At 39.5% G+C, this 25,276-nt stretch overlaps 1 long non-coding RNA gene across 1 annotated transcript in view; it reads right to left on the reverse strand.

The window, feature by feature from the left end:
* LOC112987017 (uncharacterized) overlaps positions 1 to 25,276 on the reverse strand; it is a 50,906-nt gene that overhangs the window by 13,688 nt on the left and 11,942 nt on the right. The window contains exon 3 of the long non-coding RNA XR_003260165.2: positions 12,916 to 13,057. This is a non-coding gene — a long non-coding RNA (uncharacterized LOC112987017). The remainder of the gene's footprint in view (positions 1 to 12,915; positions 13,058 to 25,276) is intronic.

Raw genomic sequence — 25,276 nt, forward strand, 5'->3', positions numbered from 1 at the left:
GAGAACAGAAGTTATATACCAGGGCGGAAGAAATTAAATTAACTTTTGATCGATGGACAGAAATCTGCTGGTTATATGACAGAAACCAAACATTCTGCAACTTATTGCTTCCCCTAATATTCCATCAGAAAAAAAATTAAAATTCAGTACAAATACAAATAAGCAGAGTGTATCTACGAAGCATTCGTAATAGCTATTAGTTGGGATAAAAATGCATTATTAACTACTTCCAATTGCAAGAGCTGGTGAATACATGGAAAACTAAAAGCTCCTGTAAGCTAATGTAATGTTTTTAACAGAAATTCCATGGTGATGCACACTAATACTTAAGAAGTAATAAAACTGGCATACTGGTGTGGGCATAGCAAACAAGCAAAGCAGAGTGCTCCAAGTCAGAGCACTGCTGTAGTCTTGCTGAATTCGTGGAATAAGCATTAGGGAGTCCACTTTGTCCTTTGTGATCAGCAAGCAGACTGGAAAGGCCAAATTCTCAACTGCCAGATCTGGCATTTGCCAACACAAATGCCAGCTTTTCTAAGTGCAAGTAGATAAAGTTCCAGCGATAACCTGTGTATGGGGAGAAGGGTGAGGGAGCAGATACATGGGGTTATTTGAATACTTTTTCTGTAGATATATGCAGAGAGTAAAGCCAGATAATTTAGAAGAGCTTTAAAATACTCGGAAGACTCTCCAAATTACTAAACATTCACAGCAGCTGAATATGAAGGTGTACAGAAAGCCACTAATAGGGACTAACAATGTTGTGTGCCTTATATATTCCAGCATAAGAGCAGAGACTGAGTAGGAAAAGCTTTAAGAGAAATTGTTGTCAGTTTAAGCTATGCAGGGTTGTTTGAGAGGGCTCAGCAGCAGGATAAAAGCACACTGCAGCAAAATGTTTATTGCTGAGGTTGCTCCAAATAAGTAAACTGTTTCAGATACAGCTGTATAGACAGAGAACAACATTCACCTGCATTAATCCAATATAAGACCATGCTTTGTTTGCATCTGGAAAAAAACACTACTATTTTCACAAATGAGACTTTGGATCTAGATTTACCTGGTGGTTCTCCAAGAGCTCCAGCGGGTGCCCTGGGGAAGGGAGAGAGGTGGGCTATCTGCCATGCTGGGTAGAGAGGTCAGCGAGGAGCTGGGCAGGGGCTGCAGGATTCCCCAGCGTTATGGCCTGCTGGGGATGGGGACAGCCCCCATGGCCTTCCCCAGGTCAGCTTCTGACTTAGGGTCCAGGGCACTGTTGCCTTCCTGATAGCACTGCTGATGTCCGAAGTTGGATTAGGCAAGCACCTGATCTTACGTTTCAAGTTTCCTGCAGTTGGTCGTTGTCTGGCGAAACATGTCCAGAAAACAGTCTATGAAGAAGGTAGGGCCCCGAAGCTCATGTGTGGGGAAGAAATGGTCTACAGAGTGACGTGTGTTTGGGACAAAGGTAGGTATGCTCTTGTAAGGCCACCCAGGGGACTGTGGGGAGATGGTCTGTGAAGTGGCACCTTTAAATTAACTCTTTTAATGTGAATTTTGGCTTTCCCTGAGAAGCAAGGGTCACCTTAAATTTGGAGGCCACCTTTTGTTGGAATGGTATGGTGCTTGGGGTATCTCCACTGGTGTTAATAGTTAGCTTACGGTGGTGGATTTCATTTAAATAAAAGGGGAAAGAGACGGGGGGCATTTATAAAGCCTGGAGGCCACAAAGCCTGTGAAGAAAAATCAAATATTACCTGTCTGCTTTAGATGGGATTTTGTTAAAGAGAGCACAAGAGAGAGCTGAGTGATTACTAACAGAGCTGAGCTTAGCAGAAAAGAGAGAAAAGCCTCATAAAAAGTCCAGGAAAATGGTCACTCCTAAATGTCTTGGTATCTGTACCCTACAGAGCTGCTGGGCAACAATGGAGCTGGTTGACAGGTAGTCTAGGCACAAAAGAGCCACAGGGCTCTTAAGCTAAGGCTGGGTATTGCAACTCTTCTCAAGCTCAGAAGAAATCTTCACAAGGCAGGTGAGTAGCACAGAAAGGACATGCACACGGGTGCCCGGTAATACAGAAATGTAAACATTGTACTGAGACTTCATGCTCAGTAGTGTGAGCATGACAGACATCTGTCTATGAAGAAACTGATGTGCTATGTAATTACAATGCCTTTGAACAGGATTTAAGACACTGTTTCAAAAGTGCTTTCAGTGGTGTATGTGGTATTGCATGTAAATAATTATTAGGTAATTATATGTCATTGTCTTTCTTAGAAGTTAACTGAAAGCTGTAATTCTGCTTATGTTCTGAATACTCTGCTAAATCCCCTCCTAAAGGTCATGCTGTTACAAAAAAATCAGATGAAGATGGAGGGAGAGGGAATGCTGTAGTGTTTTATGAAGAATTTGCTTTCTATATTGATACACAATTAGGAAGAGATGCAATAGACGTAAAGTAGTGGCATTTTGCTAATTATTACCATGGCAAAAGTCCTCGGCTTATTCAGTAGGCAAACATACCTTTAATGCCATCTCCTCATATAATCTTCATTAAAATGTATAACAGCCAGAAATATCAATAACAAATTAAGATACTCTGCTTTTGATGGAGAGAATTAAGGAATTATAAATGAAATTTCAGGTATTCCATTTACCATGAGAGATAACCCTATATAGATGTTAAGCCAGAAGTTTTATTATTGCAAATACAGGGCCAAATCAGTAAATCAGTGTATATTTTTATAGCTCTAATCCAAGAGGCATATATATTGTTATCCAATGGATGGATGAAGTTTTGCTTACACTTTTGCTATTTTTTTGCTTATGGTACAAAGGAAAAAATTGAATCACATTTAAATAAATGCCCAATATACGCAGAGCTTCAGATGGACACATAAAAAAAAAAGCTACTTGATTTATAAAATACAGAATATCCCAAATACAAACCACATAAAATGGAAAACCTATTTAAATGGGTACAGCAATGACTTCAGTTAGGAAGCCTGACTTCTAATGATACATGTGTAAAGTGGGACGGCAAACAATGGATGTAATTCCTGTAACACAGTACGTGAATCCCAGAAAAGCTGTACTACTTCCTCTTAGCTGCAGAATTCCAGACCGCAGCAAACTCACAGTCAATTTATACGGCTTTACCAAATCAAAATCTTGCTTTCCAATTTATAGCATGGGTGAGTGTATTCTGCAAGGAGGGGAGAGTTGATAGCTGTTGCATAGTCATTACCTTTGGGTTGAGACGGTGGGGGTGAAAAGATGGAAGCCCATCAACCTCATTAGGAGTGATGGACTGGGAGAAGAGAGGGTGAAGACAAAGTTCAATTTACGTACTTTAAAATATGCAACTTGTGGGAGCAAAGTGGGTGTTGTAATTGGCAATCCTTTGATTCTTTTGCCTGCAAGGGCTATTAATAAGAGACCAACAGAATTTAAGGACAGGTGGGATTATTGTATTAGCCATCCCGCCAATCTTAGACTGACTTGCCCCCATATTAAGACACTGGATTTTGCTGGTTAAAGCATAACTTTCAAGATGGCTTCTAGACTCAATTTCAACAGATTGTGATGGAGATAAAACTCCATTTTCCTTAGTACTTTCCACCAGTCTTTAAGTAACATTTCCTCTGGAGCTGAGAGGAAAGAAGGGGTCATGAGAGCAGTTGTGACACTGAACTGTGAAGTTTGTACCAGAACAACACCAGCGACACCACAACAAGAAGAGCTGCAGCCAGATTCAGGTCCATGGGAGCATGCAAAGCCCAGTGCAGCAACCAGGGCAATGGGAGCATGGAAAGTGTGTAGTGAGGGGAGCTCGACAAGACAGGACTTGAATAAAGGCAGATTCAGCAATGAGGTACCAAAATTTCTAGTTAGGTGTTATCTTCACTTCAGAGATTCTGTGTAAGTGCTGGAGACAGTCCTTACACAGGGAAATGAATAAGGTGCTTGATGGCAGATGGAAATGAGTGTTGAGAAATAAAGAATAACAAATGCTGGGCTGGAAAACCTGGAATCATCAATCTGCATTGCTGATTTCCAAACTTTGACCTCTTAGGAAGAAAACTAGAGCAGCAAATACAGCAAATCAGGAGGTAGTACGGCTCAAAAAGAATGCAGAAAATAGTGTTATGCCAGCACTAGAGATGGGCTGTCCAGAGGTGAATGCAGTGTTTCAGCCAAGATGTTTGTCAGCTACAAAGAAAATATGATGAGCAGTGAGGTGACAAGAAATAATCAGAGATAGAGAAAATACTTTTCCCCTGGGAGACTGAGAAGATTAGGTTTGTTTGCCTTGCAGAGGAGATTAATTAGAGATACTGAACATGATAAATGCAATAAAGAAAATAGATGGAGAATGTATGCTTACCAATTCTTACAGTAAAAGAATAAAATGATATCGAATAAAAATATTAAAGGAAAGAAATGTAAGATTAATAACAGGGTTTCTTTTATATGATAACATAAAATTAGCCTCTGGAATGTATTGCCACAGTATGTGAGCCTAGTAAGATTCAGAAAGGGAGATTTATACAGCTAATGAGAATCACTGCAGGCACATTAGATACAAACTGAGGATAACTGTAAGTCTGGGCACCAGGACACTACATTTGCTGTTGGTCATGATCAGTCCTTTCTTTGCCTTCCTGACTTCAGGCAGTACTTCTGGGTCTTCAGATAAGCAACAAAGCACAAATCACATTGCTATACCCTACAAGAACTTTTTCCCAATGTTCCAAAATATTTATAGCCACGAATGTGCCAAAAAGTTCTGAACTCTCCTACTGAGACATACCCACAACTATCTTTCCAAGTGAAGATATCCACTTCCAGAGGGAGTGGATATCTTTTGGCATAACAGTATCTGGTGACATTTTAAGAGGCTGGTATCTGCCAAAAGGTCTGTGCTGCAGAAGGATATAAATGAGAGTTTCCAGAAGACCTCTCAGAAGGTATCTCAAGGGCTCTGGGAAAGTTCTAAAAACCCTCTGCAAGACAGCAGGATCTGAGTGCAAAACTTCCTGCCTCAGAAAAGAGCCTCTCTTCTGCCCTGTCCCCTACCAGTCCTGGGATGCTAATGACTTCCACGTGTATAGACGGTTTGTGTGTTGTGTGCTCAGAGGGGCAGAGCGAGCTCTGTGGCTACTGCCAAGGCTGCAGTGACTCTGTTCTGGAGTGACCAGGGTCGTGCACACAATGTAAATGGGCATAGGGAAGAAAAAGAACTTGCAGTGCTACTGCCTTAATGTGTAAGGATCCAAATATGATCCTCTCCCAAACTGCTTTTCATGAGCCTGCATCTTTGTGTACTGTTGAGTTACCATCTAATTCTGAAGGATTTAAAACTATTGCTTACAGATTAACTAAGCCTGCAGGTCTCGCAGCATCTCTTTCCTTTGATTTCCGAAACAGTATACGAAAATGACTGATTTTTTATGAAGCCATTCTCTGTACGGCACTTTCATTTGCAAGTTTTGTAGGGGATCATTGAGTCCAAGTTAAAGTGCATTTTGTTGGCTCTTAAAAACCAAAAAAGAAACCATGCTAAATATTTTGCCACAGCCGTGCATTCATATAGCAAAACATTGGCAGCAAGTTTAAAAATGATTTTTTGTTAAATGTCATGATTTAAAGGCCACGCTAGCAATAAAATCTTTATTACAAAGCTGTGAAATTGGACAGTTTAAACCTAATAGATAAGTGGAGATGCCTCAGGTAACAGTCTGGCTAGAATGACAGTGATTATTGACAATTTTTAATGCTTTGCCATGTTAAACTGTCAGTGGTACCCACAATACCTTCACTGACACTGATTTGAGAAGTAATGCCAACATTACTATCTCTGCTATAACTTCTCCTTCTGTAGGAATTTCATTGTAAGAAGTCACAAGCCCTAAGTCTGGAAAAGTCTTCATCTGCTGTTGGAATATGCAGTACAACTTCAGTCCTAGAAAGGGTTAGGATTTAACTGTGTTGTAATGTATTCACACAAGGAGGCAAGTTGATTTGCCTGGAGACCCATAAATCAGGCATTTCATGAATCTGCAGAGGTTGACTGTGCAGTCAGAATGGTCTTTTAACAAGTATGTTTGATATTACACATGGGGTTGTGTATTTATATGTGAATAAATCCTTGAAAACTGGTTTAAAAGAAGGTTAATAACACTTTGGAACTGAGCACTCAGAAAACATGATATGCCAGGGTCAACATTAGTCTGTGGAGTCTTCATTTGTCTTGAATCATGATATATCCTCTAGTTACACAATGACATGCGTAATTTGTGGTCCCCACCTTGTCATTGTTTCGCATTCATGATCTCCCCATGAAGTGCTTGTCCAAATTCAGTGTTGCCCGCCCCCCATCCCTTTACCCCATCAGACCGGAGATATGTTGCCGAAGAGTACCAGTTCCAGGCCTGTGGTTAATAAAGGTCCAGAGCAGGAGATTTTGCTTGAAGGACTCAAAAATCATAAGCTAAACATCATTCTATAAGATCTGAGATATTCCTTAATTTAATAGGAGGAAAAGGCAGAAGACGACTGTAAGTCTGCTCTCTGGATATATGATATACCTCTGATGCTGCTTTTCCAGAGGTATCCCTTGTCATGGTAAGCCATTTTTTTCCATAGCATAAGGTCCTTAGGAAACACAATTGTTGTGAGAATATTTTTGCTAGATGGCTTATCTTTAATAGAAAAACTATCTTGCATTTTCAGAAGATCATTTGGGATGATAGCAGGCAGCAACTATCTGTGTTGGCACCTTTCTCACCTTAAAGAGGCTTAGATATGTTTAATCCTGTTCTACAATACATTTATCTTCAAAGCTCAACAGAACCTAAGAAAGTTATGTTCTCACCTGCTCAGTCCCGAGGGCTCCAGTTGCTATTATTTCTATTTGGATATGAGGATACATAAGGGGTTTTTGCAAGTATTTAATCAAGATAACTTACGGTCGCTCAGAAATCTCACCAAAGTAAGGGGCAAAATGAACATTGAGTTTGAACCTTAAATTTTGTGTTTCAGATTGCCACCACTGAATTTCATGTCTTAAACATGAGTATTCTTGCATGAAATATGAGTGATTCAATTCACCAGCTACTGAAATAAAACTGCTGGTTTTGGGGGAAAATATACAGCAACATAAAACAGTAGTGTACAGGGAGAGGCATTTGAGACAGGATGAAAAAAATAGCTTGTGTTTACATGGGCAAGACATAGTCATGCTGACTGGAAACGCTTCAGAAAGACCCTGGCCAGTATCCCACATTTTATGAAAATGCCACTGGGTCTGTGCGTAAATTTCTTCGGTGACTGGGAAAAGACAAGTCTGAGATAGTTTTGATCAAGGCTGCTAGTGTCTGGGGAACAGCAAAGCCATGGGCACATGGACATCAGCCACTCATTGGGTATCATGGCTCCTAAGTGAAGCCATGATTTCATGAGCTTCAGTGCAGGCTGTATTCCTGTTGTTAATTGTTAATTGTTAAGGTTAATTGACTAGGTCTATATGAACTTCCCCTCTTCTCAGTTAAAAATAGTCGTTTTAAGTTCTGTAAGTAGCTTGTAGTCTCAGTTCTTCATTTTAGTCAAAGACTGCCTTGGGTATTTTAGCACCAGTTCATGGCTTTTTCCATGAGCTGGTGCTAAAATAAAAGCACAGTGATGAGGCATTCATTCGTATCAATGAAGAAGGAAGAATGCCACCTACTGAACTACACTAAAGGTGCTTCTGCAATCAGGTGTTTTTATTAGCCATTTCCATTTCAAGAAATGAACATGCATTATTCTACTTAGCTTGAAAACTGGAGAAGATACAAACCTGAGCAAAATGTTTGCTATCGCACAAGCTTCGCCATAAATTTCAATGAAATGAGCAAAAAGCTACAGACTTTGCAATGGTTGATTTACAACAGAGGACAACAATGAGTCATGAATCACAGACTGTTTTAATTGATTTTGCATACAACATAAACTGTGGAAAACCTGATTAAATGGCTTGTAGAAGACCTCATGAGTGACTTGCATTCTAAAGTTACTCAGTTCTTTTAAAAGGGAAAAAAATGTACAAAAGTGCATAAAAGATTATTTTGTAAATTAAAAAGAAAAACAGTATCAGAGATCCTACAGCTGGTAGAGATCTTAAGGGTCATCCTGGATGCAAGATATGGGAACATGAAAAGCTAGAGAAATCCATTCACTCTGGCACAGAGAATTTCAGCAGAGGGAATCTTAGTGGTTAAACTCATTTCAGTTACCTGTCATTAAGATATCCAAGCGCACTGGATTTTTATGACCTTTTCTTTCACCTTTTTGATTCCTCCTGGCTATTTCTTATTTCCTCAGTTTTCTGAACTCAGCACAGGTGTATAAGTTTAATGAAATCACAGAAGGCTAAAGTTACATATTACAGCTTGGGTGATGCCTTTGTTGATGGTAGTTGGTATCTATGCTAGTTAAAAGGGATTGTAAGGAACAACAAAGCCCAAAAAAGGCTGGATCTACTGGAAATATGAGCTTCACAGAACACTTCAGAGTGCTCTTAGACTGCTTGGCTGTTCCTAATCACTACAAAAGACTCTTTGCTGGCTCTTGGTTTCTTAGTTAGAAAAGCAGTGTTTCTATCCCATGCCAAGGTAAAGGTCTGGATCTACTGATTCATCAGTTCTGAATTTGTCTGCTCCTGGAAATTACCAATATGTAAGTTAAGATTATAATGGAATAATCTTCTGCTTAAGCCTGTATTTTAATGCTGCTGGATGAAATAGTTTGAGAAGATATTAAATCATAGAACAAATGTTAGAAGAATGTGCAATTGGAAGGATCTTTCTGGGACATCATATCCTGTCTCCTGCCACATCATGCAGCTTGCTTTTCAGAAATGTTATCAAGCTACTTCTTGCTCTGCACAGCTCCTGTCAGAAAGCTGCCTTTGAATCTAACTCTAAAAATTAAAAACTTTCTTGTAATTTCCAGCCCCCAAATGTATGCCTGATTAGTTTATTTCTAAGTGTTGTTGTAACATTATATTCTTTTTTACCATGTTTTCCAAAGAGACGGAGACTTATGTGTTTGTGCTTTTTGTTTTGAATTGCTGCATAATTTCAAAAAAAAAAAAAAAAAAAAAAAAAAAAGATAATGGGGAGAGGTCTCAAAGACAGCGAATTCCTACTAGTCCTGTCAAAAAGTCAACAGTGTGCTAGAGATGAGAGACCTCTACCACTAAAGCAGAGCAGAGGTAGCTCAGCTCTTATGCATTTGGCAGAGGCCAGTTGGCTGTTCAGCACATCTGCACTAATCAGAACATGTTGCTTTTTCCCCTGCTGCTGGCACAAAGGTGCATAAAGCATGTAGGAGGGGGCTGCAGGGACCCAGCAAGATGTCTGGGATATGGGAGGGAGCAGAAAGGGTGCAGAGGCAGGAAGAAGTAGAAAGATTGTAGTAAGCGCCTTAGAAGATGTAATGGATGGGGAAACAGAGGTATAGGTATAGAGTGTATACTCACAGAGGTATAGGATGGTACTAGGTCTTGCAGAAAGGACATGGGAGAAGAAAAACCTGCAGTAGACCACATTTCAATAGCTCCCCTGCTCTTGAACAAAATGTGCATCTTTAACAGTCTTCAGAGCTTACCAAATCAATATACAGCAATCATGTCTGTCACTAGCTTTCATTTTTCTAGACTCAATACAGAATGCTTTTGCCTTCTCTAGTAAGATAGCATTTTCTCTCCTTTGATCATCCTCATGTTCCTTTTCTGTTTATGTTCCAGTTCCATATGGTTTATAGTGCAGCAGTGAAGGTGGCAAATTTCCCTCCTTTGGAAGTGGCATGATACAGGTTGTGGTGTTACCCAGGGCAACCTGGGGTGGGATGGACAGCAGATGTATTTCAAGCAGGGCTGCCTACACTTGAGCTAGGCCACTGACACCAGCTAACAAGAGGAAACATGGATAAGGATGGCTTACTCTAAAACTCCTCATATTCTTAATTCATGTATACACACAACAAAGTACACATGGGATGTGGGATAATACTTATGCTCAGCTGAGGTCCCTGTGTCCTGGGTGCATCAGCAGATTTCCTTGCAGGGCACTTTGAGGTCTAATTTTCGTTGCTGTTTTTCTGCTATTGTGGTGGTGCATGTTTCCCCACATCTTCTGCCCTTCCTTCCTTTCAGTCTCAGAAGAGTTCCTTAGCAGTTTAGGCAAAGGTTGGTCATGAGAGGTTACTAGTGGGTGCATCAAAAAAGTTGCATAGGAACCTACTGCTGCTCTTAATGGAAATGGTATCCTCAGCAGTATAGTTCTGCACTATAACTGTACAATTACATTCAAGATTATTTCTTTAACCCACATGTTTAATTCTTATTCTAGGTGCTTGATTTGTCCTAGGGCTAGACCAGACTTTCAAATTAAGGCCTTAGAGTAAATATTCAACAACAGGCATGTGGCAGTGCCTCCACTGGGAAGGAGATATATCTATACCTGTCTATATTTATAACTATAGCTACAGATATATCAGTTTCAGATGATTCCTCTTAATAGCTAGGCAATAGTCTGTACTTACTATTGCTGAAATGAAAAGCAATACTGCCAAATGCAAACAAAAGGGGATTCTTTATGAAGTTTGATTTCCATAGTGAAAGAGCTCTGTTTCCATTTAATTTGAAATCAGCACTGGGGAAGCAAAAAATATCTTTCTCTACAAAGAGGACATAAAGCAAAGCTAACTTTTAATCTCAGTCCATTGCTGAATATGACAGTATTATATGGGTCGAATTGGAATGGAAGTCTGTAGAGTAAGTAATAAAACACCAAAGAAACCACCCAACCCCTACTGAAAGAGTTAGGAAGGAATGAATACCTAAGTTAGCTAGACTTGGACAAAGCTAAGCCCAAATAGTTCATCTGCTCTAAGCTCAAAAATCCGTTTCTAGGTTTTATAGAAATGACTATCAGCACAAATGACAGAAGCACTTCTGCAAATTGTGGCAGGTACTTTTACTCTTTGGGCTCATCCCACAGAGAAGCAGTATATTGCTAATTTGAACTAAATATGGCCATTTCATTTACTAATTCTTTTCCTGAAGTCAAAGTGCTTGGTTTAGTTTGATTACACATATGAGACCAGTTACTCAGGGAGGTTGGACTCAGACCTGAAAACTAAATTAAGCCTACCAGACAGATCCTCACTGAAATGCATACACACTTGTCTTTACCAGTGCAGCCTCTTCCCAGTTCAGAAACATAAGGACACTTCAGGGAATATGGAATGTTCTGTGCAGAGTGATTTAACAACACAATCTCCATTAGCTTTAATGAGAGTTGCACGATTAAATCTTCATGCAATGTGCTAAAAATTACTCTTCCAATTTAGTGCATAAAATAATAGGTCCACTTCAAAATGTGAACAAATGAAATGTAGATGAATAATTTCTGGAAAGTGCATATGCCTCAGGTTGATTAGATGCTTAAGAAGGGGGGACAAGTTAAATGCATAGTGTAAATCTTGTTGAATTAGACAGAACAAAACAGAAGGTATGAAATGTTTTGTAATTCTTCACTGTGAATCAGGTAAATACTAGGTTGTCTCTATTTCAACAGTGTATATAAAAGGATGTCTAACAAAGACATTAAGCACTTTTCTACCAATTAATTACACAATATACAATCCTTAAGCATCATAAAAGGCTTCCTTACAGCCAATAAGCTTCAAAGGAGAGCAAAACCAAATAAACTGTCTCATTCCAAACACCTTTGCTAAAAGAAACATTGTGGACTGTTCAGTGGGGACACAAATGTAGGCAATTTGGACAAGTTGTGGAGAGGGAGTGAATTCCCATATTGATAAATCGTCATGAAGAACTTTGTGGACAGCTGTCATACCGGCGGAAACCGAAAGCTTAAAACAGCTTTTGAAGTCCCTTTGGAAACAAATGCAGACTGTGGATCACTAGTAATATTGACTCAAAGAAAGATATTCTACCCTAACAATCGACTGCTAAAATCTATGGACACCTTCATCTTCCAACTGGATTTCAAGTACAGGAAGTAATCATTGCTATTGATGTTTTTAATGCAATACTCAATACCATATGCAATTATATATCAGGCTGCAGTGTTTCACTTAGTGTATATCAATAGTTAACAGCTTTCCACATGTGCTCTATTTATAGGCAAGCTGTGCATCTATATTTTAACATATACAGCCAAGTTTACATGTAGCAAAGAGGCTTCACTGGGGCATTTATTTATACCCAAAGTATGGAAACTCCACACCCACAAGCCTATCCTCCTGAGGCTGTAATGGTTTGGAGAACAACTCCAAAGCAACATAGATTGCCCCTGTATTTGAAGATTTAATCATTCTTTTTCTCTAGTCTGATCTTGTTCACTAAAAATTTATGAAAGCAAGTGTCTCACTGACCTACAAAGTTAACTGTACTTTATGTGAATATAAAAAGTAGTAGCTCTTTGCTGTGGACTAGGTTTTAGAGCCTGATACAGAGAGAAGGAGTGAAAAGATTAGACTTCGGTAGAAGAACAAGCAGAATAAGAGTTTTGTTCTGAGGAAGACTAAGCAACGACCTCACTTTCAAAGCTTTTAAAAGCAGTATGAGAAAAGGTAAGATCCATTTTATGACTACATCATAAAATACTACACCTTGGCCTTGATTAGCTAAATAACATAGACAAAGCACATAGCAGGGAGAGAGCACACAGCAGACAGCTGCTCTGCCAGTGTACGTGTAGAATAAGAACAGCATAAAAAGGGTTTAGGAATGATCCCTTACACTGAGTAAGGGTCTTGAGAAGTCCTGCCCTTTCCCCCTAAAAACAGAGGTGAAAAGAGAAGCAGACAAATCAGAAACATACAGACTTAAATGTGATCATCATAATGGAAATGACACATACCTGTACAATCATCTTCAGCATTTCTTCTTCTCCAAGACAAGCTCCAAGATCAGTTTTCTCCTCTGCTCCCTCTCTTGTCCATCATTCCTTACTGTCTTTCTCTTTCACAGCCATTCCATTCAGAAGCAAACATCTTGTGAAGCTATAAGAAAAAATACATTTTTCAGAATGGATATAACCAGAAGGGCACTCTTTTATAGAATGTACAGATAACTGGCTTGGTTGTCTGAAAGTCAATAAATAAATACTTCTCCCTAGTGTATGGAGCAGGGTGCTTTACCACCTGGAACCTATGTGCCTCCTGTTGTAATGGGATCTACTGGTTCCCTGTACTGAGACGTCCCTTTCCAACAGCATCAGCTGGAACTTCAACATTTCAGCCTGAAAATGGGGTTAAATGAGGCCAAGAAGTGATTAACAGGCCTGAAATATGGGCACTATTATTGTTTTCATGCTGCCCTGTGAGATTTCTCAGCTGGAATACAGAGAGTAAAGATTGCCAATGTACATTTTTACACTGAGTCTCTTACATTAGGATCCAAGAAACTGGTGCTTTCAGTCCCTGTTCCTCTCTACGTACTCCAACTTTTGCAATATAGTACATCATTCTGAGATGAGTCTAAATGAGGTTAAGTGGCCAAAAAGTGTACAGCAGAAGCAAGCTTCAGGAAAGAGGAATAAGTAATAACAATAAATGACTGTAAAATGAAGAACATAGCAAAAGCCAACAAGGGTCACTGCAGGTAACTTGGATGAGAACTGATGATAGAATCAGTATAACACATTTTCTCAGAAATTCATCTGGTGCCAAATGCAAGTAAGAAACAGATAAAACTGGATGCCAAAAATGGACTCCTGATCCATTTCAGAAGAGGATGCAGAATTCAGAGATCATTGGAAATATATCTGCAATGGGAAAACGGAATTATGCCAACTGGAATGAAAATTGTGAGAAGTTTAAATGACAAGACCAGGAAAGCTTTATCTTAGCTCAGTCTGTCTGATACCTTTTGCAGTACAAAAAAGAGTACTGAAATGAGCTGATAACTCCCGCTCAGGATCTGAAGCAACTGCTGCCAGATTAAATTGTGGTCCTTGGAAATGGAGTCATTAGCTGGGCGCAAATTCAACTGCAGAACCTGTGCTGCCAACTGGGAGCCACAAGTCCCATGTGATACTGTATATGGGATTCCCAACATGAAAACTTTGGAAGGACTATTCAAAATATCTACTTGCAGGAAAACAGCATTTGGGACTGGTCCTTACAGTGGATCACTCAGGACAGAAGGCAATGGAATATGTAGGTGAGAAAGAAAATGTTCTCCTTTAAACATAGTATCATGTGAAGACATGAGTCATGCCTCTTGGTCTTTAATTTGACATTCTCATAGTAAAAATAAGAGATACAAAAGCTAAGTAGAAAATGCTGATAAGATGTATTATACTCCACATTAAAACTAGAACAGTTTTAATTTGGGAAAAGAAATGTTTTCAATGGAAAGGAGTTGATTTTTGAAATGATTTTCCAGGGACTGATTCATTGCTGTTTGGATTCCCATGTCATGATTAAGTGGCTGATGGATGAATTTAAGCTCAGCTGCAGGGCTGAATGTTATATCTAGCATTCTGCAGTCTTGCCTCAGACTCATGTTTTTATAGAATCCTTGTAACCTGGAGATCTTGTGATGGAATTACAGCTAGTACTTGAGGCACTCTAAACTATAATCAGGAGATGAATCAAAATTATGCTAAATCTGTGTAGAAAATGTAGTTTGAAAAGTCATCTTTAATCTACCGCTTACTGAACTATTTGCGTTCAGCTTCCCTGAATGCAGCAGTATAAATATATTGACTCTTTTTCTCATTTGTCTGATGTCTCCTTTGAGCCACCCCTTGACAGAGGGGTGAATGGCTATAATGACTTTATTTACACCGTTCTGAAAGAATGGCTTCAACAGCTGCTCCAACTCCCTGCTACATGGCCTCATCACGAACAGCTGTAGACTGGCGGGGGACAGCCAGACTGCACATACTCATCGGTGCGCTTACCTTCTGGGTGCGACTGAGACTGTGGAGTCCTCAAATGAAATGATGAATTATTATACAGAGAATAGGAAAGGAAGACATCCAGAAAAAAGTGCTCAACCAGCCTAGCTAGTGTGCGGAGTAACAAAAAAAGTAGGCTAGATTTATACTAGCAAGGGAGTTAGATGTAAGAAAGAGAGGAAAACAATACTAGAAAAAAAAAAGGGTGACAAAAATGATGGCTCAAAATTTATTACATAATTATATTTTTTAAAATTAAGGAAACCAAGGATGGCATATATCCCACCCAACTTTAGCAACCTGAAAGCTGGACAGCTGCTCTACATGAGTTCTGTATTTTCCCTCAGCAGTCAAAGGAGAGAAGCTAGCATCTTCAGGAGGTAATTCATCCCATCATAAAAAGATGCTTCAATCGGTGATCTGAGTCACCTTCTGGAAACACCATTCTCTATTTGACAGAACGTAGCAACTCACTTAGACTAGATGTTAGATGTTTTTTGATGTTTGAATGAAAGTAGGATGAATTGTTCCCTTAGACATTAAGCAACCAGGAAGTAAAGGAAGTTATGCAAAAATAGAAGTGAATAAAGAACGAGCAAAGGAATATTTAGAAATTTTACAAAGTTACAAATCAGCTCCTTGGGACTAAGGATAAACTCCCACATCCTAGAGTAGATAATTTCATTACAAACAGATGCAATAGACAGTGATAGGTTTACTATAGCATATATTTAATAAACCTGAGTGCCTACTTGCCATGCTCTTCTATTTTGCAGAACAGAAGACCATTGTTCCGTCTAGCCCAGTGTTCTGTCTCTGATGGAAGCAATAGAAGATGTTATGTAGGGAGACCATGCAAGCTTGGCCACTTTCTGCAGTCTTACAATAAAAAATATTTTTTGTTTGCCCTGTGTTAAAAATATGTGTAATAGCTTTATGCCATCTGTCTGAATAAATCAATCTAAGAGGATGTGCATGGCTATAATGAGGTTCTGTTTACTATTTCACAGGCACTCTCTTGGGGCCAAACAATGGGTGTGTTTAGGTGATAGTAAAGACCCCATAATCGTTTGTGGCACCCAAGACCATGATTATTTTAGGCATATTATATCTTCGCTGCCCACCGCAACAAACCACAGCAGTAATTGCCTCTTCCACATTGTGGCACTGACTGTTGACTTGCCAGCTCCAAAGTGATGTTTATTTTTTGGGCTTATCTGCTTTCTGGGCTGCACTGCAACCCCTCACTTTACACCGACAGGCAAGAGCAAGTTCCTCTAACAGAGCCATGAGGTTCACCTCGCTCCTGGAAGGAGCCTGGACACATCAGTTGTCGGGTGCTGTGCATTCTCCCAGACTCGTGGTGCTTGCACCTGAGCCAAGACCACCAGAGTTAACCGGTCAAGTGACTTCACTACCCCTGCAGTGAAGACAGGCAGTGAATTACCCACTGTAATCCTCCCTCAGGCCCAGAACGCCCCGTAATGATGATCTGACATCGCAGCTTGAATAGGTTCTCTATAGAAAATCCTACTGCTTTTTTTCTCTTAGACAGGTTTTCTATTTCCAATTCCACCTCCATTATCTCATGCTGTGGTGCTTATACCACGGATTTATGTAAAGACTTGTTTGTGAGGATGCATACTATGCAAAGGAAACCCTGGCCAGCAATCCATTTCTCTCACTGAAGCCATCACTATTGTATTCAAATGCCTCTGAGCTGGCCACAAATCTGTTATTAAACAATGATGTTATCTATTTCTTTAATGAGTGGAGCATTTATAATGATTTTCCCAGAACATTTTTCTTAATCTTTTATCACATTGTCCTTAGCAAATAATTCTCTGTGGCCAGTTCTCAGCTGTAGAAAGAATCTGTCTTACATTGCATGTAGGGTTATTAAGAGTATTACTTTTGTTAGACACTGGTGTATCAATATCCTAAAGGCTCATTCTTAGCACATCTTCTGGATGCTAAATGCTCAGTTCAAGTACAGATGTCTGCCTCTTACACAGCAAAAGCACATTTTTGGGGGCTTAATTTCATGCTGATTGCTGCTTCTGCCACTGTGCCTCTGATCCAGTTACATACCTGCTTTCCAAGTGGGGAAAAAAGTCTTTTGAAAACCGCTCAGGCTGAAGCATCAAATCTTCAATGATGTTCATACTTCCAGTTTTGTTTATATAACAGTTCACAGTGGGAATTTTCTTCATATTTCCCAGGTTAGATTAAGTAAAACTGATGCTTATGAACATGGAGAGATTGACAAGAACATGTAGAGAAAAGCACTGTAAGTCAGATCCTGTGCAGTCTTCCATTCAGACCCTTAATCTTGAATTGCAGTAACCATTTTTATCCCATTATCCTGGCTTTTGGCTTTTCCTAAGGAGATATTTGCAATCATGATAAAATTGAGCTGAGCTGTCTATGCACATTAATGATTAAGGGAGATGAATACTTCACAGAATCCACTTTAAATTTAGCTTGACTGATACTAGTAAGCTGTAGAAGGAAGTTTCTTTCTGACAGTCACTCATCTGACCAGCTGATGGTTATGTGAACTTTTCTGGACAAGCTTTTCTGGGCCAACTCATCTGACAATTTAGGGGTCAAGTAATTGTAATAAATTCTAAGAGAAATGGCTCAAAGTTAAGGAGAATTGTACAAGATACTACCAGATTTTCTCAAATGTGAGAAAGCCTTTAAGAGAAATATGTCACTGCTGTCAAGCTGAATAAGCATAAGGAAACAGCAATCAGAAAAATATTCAATAGACCGAAAGTAATTCTGGAATAAAGTATCAGAAAATATCTCTTTTCATGCTTGTAATATATCTGTTGTTCACAGTACTAGAAGTCTGTCCTCTGGACTCAATGATATTCTGCTGGTATGGGAACCACAAAGATTATTGGCAATAATATTTTGTTCGTAGATAGATATGCTGCACTGGAAAAATGTACTGATAATAAAGGTTTATCCCTCACAGAAGGGAACATTTTCTACTAGCAATATTAGACATTTTTGAAAAGGTTATTAGTGTAAGAGATAATTTAACAGAACATGATCTTTTCATTTTATAAGAAGTAATAAAGTATCTATTATCTATATTCAGAGTGCAACACTTTGCAACCAGACAGTTTTCCAGACAAGGGGACTCTATCATTATGATCATCTACAAGCAGCAAATACTTCAGCTTCCTGGTTTTCACAGTTTCAGCGTATTTCCCTTCCTTGACTTGTCTGTTCACATCTGCCAGTCATACCAGCTTTAACCTCTCTCCTTTAAGCTGGTGCTGAAGTTTCTCTGAAGCTGGGATTCTGGAGGGAGGATTCAGCTTCTGGGCCCTGGAAGGAGCTTGTAGGAAGAGTTTGTCTATGACTAGAAGAAAAATCATCCCGAGAAAGATAAAATAAATAAACCAGTAAACCAGGACCTACACGGAAGAAAAAGAGGCCTGGCCAACAAATTATGCAACGTTTTAAAATCAAGATGTGCAATGATAAAGTGATACCTGCCAAACTGAAACAAGTAACACAGGTCTTTTTACCCTCATAAATGAAAGGGGAGCAATGGAGGAAGTGTAGCCACAGTGAGGGTGGGTTACAAGTTAAAAAAGATCTAGATATGGTCCCAAAACTAACTTAGTGTGTTGCCCCAGTTTTCAGTAAATACAGCGACCCTGTGACAACAAAGGAGTTTGGTAAATGGAAACAAAGGTATGGCACTGGATTTTACCTCAGCTGAGAAGGGAGCAAAACTTAGAGAACATAACGTGTTTGAGAGCTCTGGATTTTGAAATACCTGATACCTGAATCACAGGCCCGGAAGAAAGTATTTTAAAAAAATCTAGTGAGCTGAGTGTAACATTATATGATTGCAAAATGGCAAAGAAAATATCTATATTTTAGAAGGTGGAGAGTGTGAATGGAAGAGATCCAAATAACTATCATTCAATCCCAATCCTGATCTCAATACAATGCAAAGAATTAGAATATATTTGGAAGGAAAATGGATAAGACTATGCAAAATGAAATAAAATACACATGGGGAGATCAAAGGTAGACTGTACCAGTATTGATCTTCGATGAAAAAAAAAAAAATCTGTAGAAAAGCAATCTCTGTCTGGATTTCAGTAAGCATCAAATATAAATCACATAGAAATTACTAGTTAAACTGGGGGAAATAGGGGTGAGAACTCAGAAAGGATTACTAGGTAGTAATCTTGCTAGGTAGTAAGGCAAATTAGTCTGAATTAGGTTCTGAGTTGCTTTTGCTTTGCTGTTTCTTGTACCTGAGCCAATTCACAGCTAGAATTTGCACACCCGCCTGCAAGCTACAAGCAGTTAGAAGTACTCCCAAAGACTGCGGTGTACTTGGTTTAGCAAAACAGAGGCAAAGAGCAAATATGTAAATACACTAGCGTGGTAAGGGCTTATAGGAAAAACCATTTATTTTAGCTGAAAGAAAATGCTGGCACAAGAACAACAGAGAATTAACTGGCCATGGATAGGTATAAACTTGACAGTAGAAGAATGTTTCTAATTAGGAAAAAAGTGTTGCCCTACTCAAATCTTCCCATGAGAAGACTGGGACAAAATACTACCAAGGATCAGTATAGGAGAGGTGGACTGGCTGCTTCCAGGGACCTGGACTCAGTGTGTGAGATGCCTTCTAGTCCTGTGCTCCTTGTTGTCTCTGCTGGTACACAGGAGACAATAATCACATGACATTTTTGCTAATTTTTCTATCTACTAGCATACATGCCAAAGGAACAGTTTGTCACACCACCAGGTCACACTCTTTAAATCATGCCACAACACATTGCTTCACTCTTTAGCCTTTTACTGCGAGGCGCTTTACAGTAATATCAACACACAGTTATTCTTTCAATATGACCTTTTGTTTTGTGCAGGCGTAAGATGTCAATGCATTAGCTATATTTATGCATACTCACCCCACGATGTCTAAGGCATATGGTAGAATATTATCGCCCTACAAGTGACCATCTGTGGGATATAAAGGCCAGCATCATTCTGTCTTCTGCTATGTGGAATGCATACAACTCCCATTGACTTCTGGTTAAATGACTGCGGTGGGAGCATAGCGTAGCAAACACTTATAAACAAAGAGTAAGTTTCTGCCTAGCATGCAACACAAGGATATGTTTCTAAAGGAGGGTTTCAGCCTTACCTCTGAATCTGCCTTTGTGCTTTGCATGCAACCATTTCAATATGGAGAGCAGACCATGATGTTTTCACATAGAAATAATAGAATTTGCACACACACTAGCAAGTGGGGTAAGCCCTGTTTTGACATTTTTGTTACCGCATAAGCCTGAACCAATGTGGCTTTTGATTAAAGTCTCCTGGACTTGTTTTTTAACTTCAGAATTGTTTATACTGCGGCTGTAGCAAAATCATGTTTGTCATAGATAGGGCCTTGTTGTGGTAAGTATGGTGACACTAAAAAGTTAGATATCATTCCTTTCCTGATAACATTATCATATGATTACATTTTCATCAAATTAAAATAACTGAGAGTAATAAGTCTCCTTTGTGTAGGCTACAAGCTGTCCCTTCTGTTAACATCTTTGGCTCATTAAAATGTGCATAACACATACTACTCACAAACACTTCAGATAAAGGGACCTTTTTGTTCAAGTCTCTGTGTTAAAGAGTGATTACTTCATGGAGAGCTGAAAGAATCATTGCAGAAATGCTACAAACTGTAGGATAGCAGGATCATGTTCTACCCAAACATATTGAGGATGAAGAGGGAGTGGGAAAGATTAGAAGATCATAGTTTTGCTGCCCTTATTAAGTTTTGCAGAGACTGCTTAAACTAGGCAGGTGTTTTCTGTCTTTTCATATCTAAGTATGCAATATGCTTTCCCACCTTACATTTACATCAAACTCTAGCCACATATGTAGAGATTTTTTTAAACATCCTAGAGAACGCTGCATTGAGCCAAGGCCATCACTGATACACCTTTATCCCACAGAGCGGCATTTTCCCTGTGAAACAGCTTGGTTCGCCCTTTGCAAATACCTAAATATTTCAGGAACTTTCTTCCCCAGACCAATAAATTCCACTTTATACAAACCAAGAAATGAAGAATGAACTTGAAAACTCTACAAGGAAAGAAGCTTTATGTTCCGCATCCCCAACATATAGGGCAACATACAGCCTCATGCTCTGTCTGAAAAAAAATCAGTACTGCTAGAATCTGAGCTGGCTAGAAAAAACATTACTCTTGTGATCTCAGATCAATTAGAGCAATCAATCTTAGTGACGTATATCACTAAGAGACAAAACTCATCCAGATTCTCCAGGAAATTTCAGGTTTTAGTTGATTACAGCACAAAGAATTGGTAAAGGAATATTAGACGGCTCAGAGGTTTGTTTCTGTTAAGCAGGCATGAAGCCTTAGCTGAGGTATTTTGCTTTGGAAGCTGAGTTTGAGTGCATAGGAGTGCAGATTTCTTCTCAAGTCATGTAATACTTCCTGATCTGGGTCAAGCTCAACTGGGTAGAAAAATAGTTCCTGGTAGGATTTAGCATATTTGAATCCTACCCTAAGCAAAATAGACATTAAAAATAGAAACTGTGAAAGATAACAGCAAAAGATTTTTAATCCTTCAAAAAATTAAAAAAAGCAAGGAAGGAAGCTATCTTTTGCTTGACTGTCATTAAAGTACAACACTGAAGTTTTGTAAAATCAGCTGTTAATTTTTTTTTTCACTTGCGTTTGCTCCCCACTTAACCCCTCCAAAGATATGTTATGATTACTGGGAAAACTGTCTTTTTTTCAGAATGATCTTCCACCTCTTCCACTGTCTAGAATAACCTTTCTGATTAGCCACCTATTCTTTTTCAGACCTGTAATCAATTTTTTGTAACTTTTTATTGATATTAAAATTTGTAGTCACATAGCTCATATCAAGGGTCCATTTTGTCCAGTCTTCTGTCTCCAGCAGCTGCCAGAAATGGATGCCCATGAGGCAGTCATGAATGATATTTTCACCTAATGTTCTTTCAGCCTTCAAATATTTTCAGTACAAGGAATTTCTTGACCCTATTTTGGTTTGTCAATTCAGTAACTCTCAACAGGTCTCTCTTCTAAGCCCTTGCCGAGCCCCCACTTGGGCACACATTGCATCCACAACATCCTACAGCAAGGAGTCCCATCAAGCTACCGCCTATTCTGTGAAGCACCACCTCTTTGTGTTTGTTTTGAATCTAGCTTAATTTGAGGCCCCCCCTACTTCTTGTCTTGGCACAGACTACGAATGTTTTTCACCTTGGCATCACTTTCATTTATCTACGCTGAGTTAACCCGCAGTTTATCCATACTTTTTTTGCCACTCGTAACTTTGTGGACCTCAGTCATATCCCCCCCTAAATAATCTCAATCGCAGGGTGGAGAATCCCAGCTTAACCACTTGGTTTCTGTGTGGAGACTGCTCAGTACCTCTGATTGCCCTCATTGCCCTTCTCTTAAATTTTTCCATCCGTAGCAGAACTCTGCTAGAAGGCATCAGATGTGTCCACATTATTTGAAGCAGGGATGAACCTCAAGTCTGTACAGCAGCATGGTGATTTCTGTTTTGTTTCTTAGGCTTTTTCCTAATAATTCCTAACATTTTATTTCTTCTTTGACTGCTGCTCACTACTGAGCCAATATTTTCCTGAAGCTGTCTATCACAACCCCAAGCCTTCATTCCTGAAACATAAGGATATCTCACAATACATCATTTATATATGAAGCTATGAATACTTCGCACTCTGTGAATCACTTTCATTTATCTACATGGAATTTAATTTACCATTTTATCAGTCTGTTCTATAAAGTCCCCCTGTGATTTTTCACAGTCTTCCTCTAGCTTTACCATCAGAAGGCTTTGTCACCTTACTACTCACTGCCTTTTCCATGTCACATAGGTTGAAAGTGAAGCAACTATGGGAAAGGTTGTGGTAGAAACAGGCAAGTGTTAACATCCATTTTGCCTGTTTATACCATAACCTCTTTGCTAGTTGCTTCAATTTCAGAAAAACTCTGTTGCCCCTCTCTAGAAAAAGGTTTCAGTGTGGGAATCTTCCAGTTTCTTCCACCATGAACACTGCAGAAAATCCACTCAGCCTCTCTGCAGAGGCCTGGCACTTGCTGGGTGCTCCTTAGGTGCTCTGGTCATGGAGCTCTTTATGGACTTTCTGATGTGCTTCTTCTGCCAGACATTTTAATAACCTTGAAGGTTTTAGTATAAGCTTGGATTCCCTTAGTTGCTTGTGCCCCAAACTCTTTTCTGGCCTCCTCCATTATATTTTTACCCTGATCTGCCAGAGTTTATCATCCTTTCCAACCTCTTTGTTGAATGCAGCTTCAGCTTTCTGAAAAAAATCCTACTCATTTCCATTGAACTCCTCCATTTACTTATTTAGTGACACTGGCACTCCTGTAAGGTTGTTAAATAGAAGTACATTATGGTTGCTGTTACAAAGTGTTGCTTCAACTAAAAGATTGTGAACCAGCTCCTGTGTGTTTCTCAGCTGCAGGAGAAGTGCTGCATCTCCTCTTGCAGGTTTGTTAAATACCTGTTCCACAATGCAGTCACTCCTGGCGTCCCGGAGTGGTCTCTCTGTTTCACATCCTGAGGTGAGGTTTGGCCAGTGTGGACGGGACAGCTGAAGTCTCCTAATACAGTTTTACTGCCTGTTCTCACAGCCTCTCTGACCTCCCTTAGTGCATCATGGGCAACATTGCCATCCTGTCTAGCAGGCAGTAACACAGACTCAATGCTATAGTCTTCCTATTTTGGCCTGTGATTTTAATTTACACAAAAGCTGTGTTACTTGGTAATGTGGTCAGTTTTCCAATTTGTTTCAATGCTAAAGTTTGTAAGATACTGTTTTGGTCTGTTACTGGCATAACTTACATATAATCTTTCTGTAACTTTTGTACTGCGGTGTTATTGTGTCCCACTGATCTTCCTTCCTCCAAGTTTCTGAGGTGCCTGCTATGCCGATATCTTCACTTAAGGCCAGACATTCCAGGTTCCCCATCTTATTTCTCAGACTTCCAGCAGTAGTGTTGAAGCAGTTGTACTACTGTTACGGTTTTCTTCATGGACCCCTATCTAAATCACAAACTATTATTTGTTTTCTGTTTCTAATTCAGTTATTTCTATTGGTAATCAGCTTCTACAATAGAGACTGTTGTGCTATTTACAACAGACTACACTAGAAAAAGAGCTTGTTTTGGTTGGAACTTTCATAAATTGGAACACTCACAAGTATTTATAATCACTTGGCATTGTTGCAAAGAAAATATGCAATCAGCTTTACAGTTCATTAACAGCAATGGGGATGCCTTTCTAGAAAAGCAAAGAATAGAGAATAAAAGATTCTGAAAAAAACAGAGACCACATTTATTGTTTCTAACATTTCTCTCCATGGTTTTCCTCTTCTTTTTGTCCATATTTGTTCTAAAACTAATTATTAAAATGGAATTCTCTCTAACCAGATTGTGAAAAACTTATATAGTATGGATCTATTTAGGATAAATGGAAGCCATTGCATTGTTCAGTTTGACCTAAAACCATCACAATCCTACCTGGTCAACACTGACACCACCTTCAAAATCTAATCTCTCTCTGACACATGACAGACATAGGAAGGCAGCTTAGTGTCATTCCCATTTTCCTTCCTCTAGCCATGCTATCAATGTCAGCCAGTCAGAGTCATTATACCACAACAGCGATTCCCATGGCTACCTCTCTGCATCACTGCTCAGCAGTTCTCAGGTAGCACTACTCACAGAGCTGCAAAAGCAAAGGGCTGAAACCACCACAATCTATGAGCTCAGATGCAGAAGCAGGAGAATAAGGACACTGCCAGAGTCTTACCGGCACGTAGGATCAGCAACAGAATTCCTTAAGCTTCTCCCATTCACTGCAACTCCACCTTGTAACATCCTCATAAATCTTGTGGATATAGCTGGCATTTCAAAGCTGACTGGCCATAGTACATGCCACATGAAGGGAATGGCCAGTTTCTGATATCCAGGAGAGTCATTCCTCATGACAAACAGAATCATGCAGATAGGCAAAGGGACTGCAGGTGACAGGAGGAGAGCTTTGTAGAAATATGGCCGGGAACACACAAAAATGTAGGGTTAATTCTCTTTTTGCCTTCAGAGTATCAGCTGCTTGTGAAACACTCTATGAGCTTAATCCACACGCAGTCTTCCAGTGGCACTGAAGGTCAGGTTTCAGTACAATGCCAGTACAATGCTTGCCTCCTAGGTAAGCCTGTGAA

The sequence above is a fragment of the Dromaius novaehollandiae genome, chromosome W (assembly GCF_036370855.1).
Source record: "Dromaius novaehollandiae isolate bDroNov1 chromosome W, bDroNov1.hap1, whole genome shotgun sequence".
Taxonomy (NCBI): Eukaryota; Metazoa; Chordata; class Aves; order Casuariiformes; family Dromaiidae; genus Dromaius; species Dromaius novaehollandiae.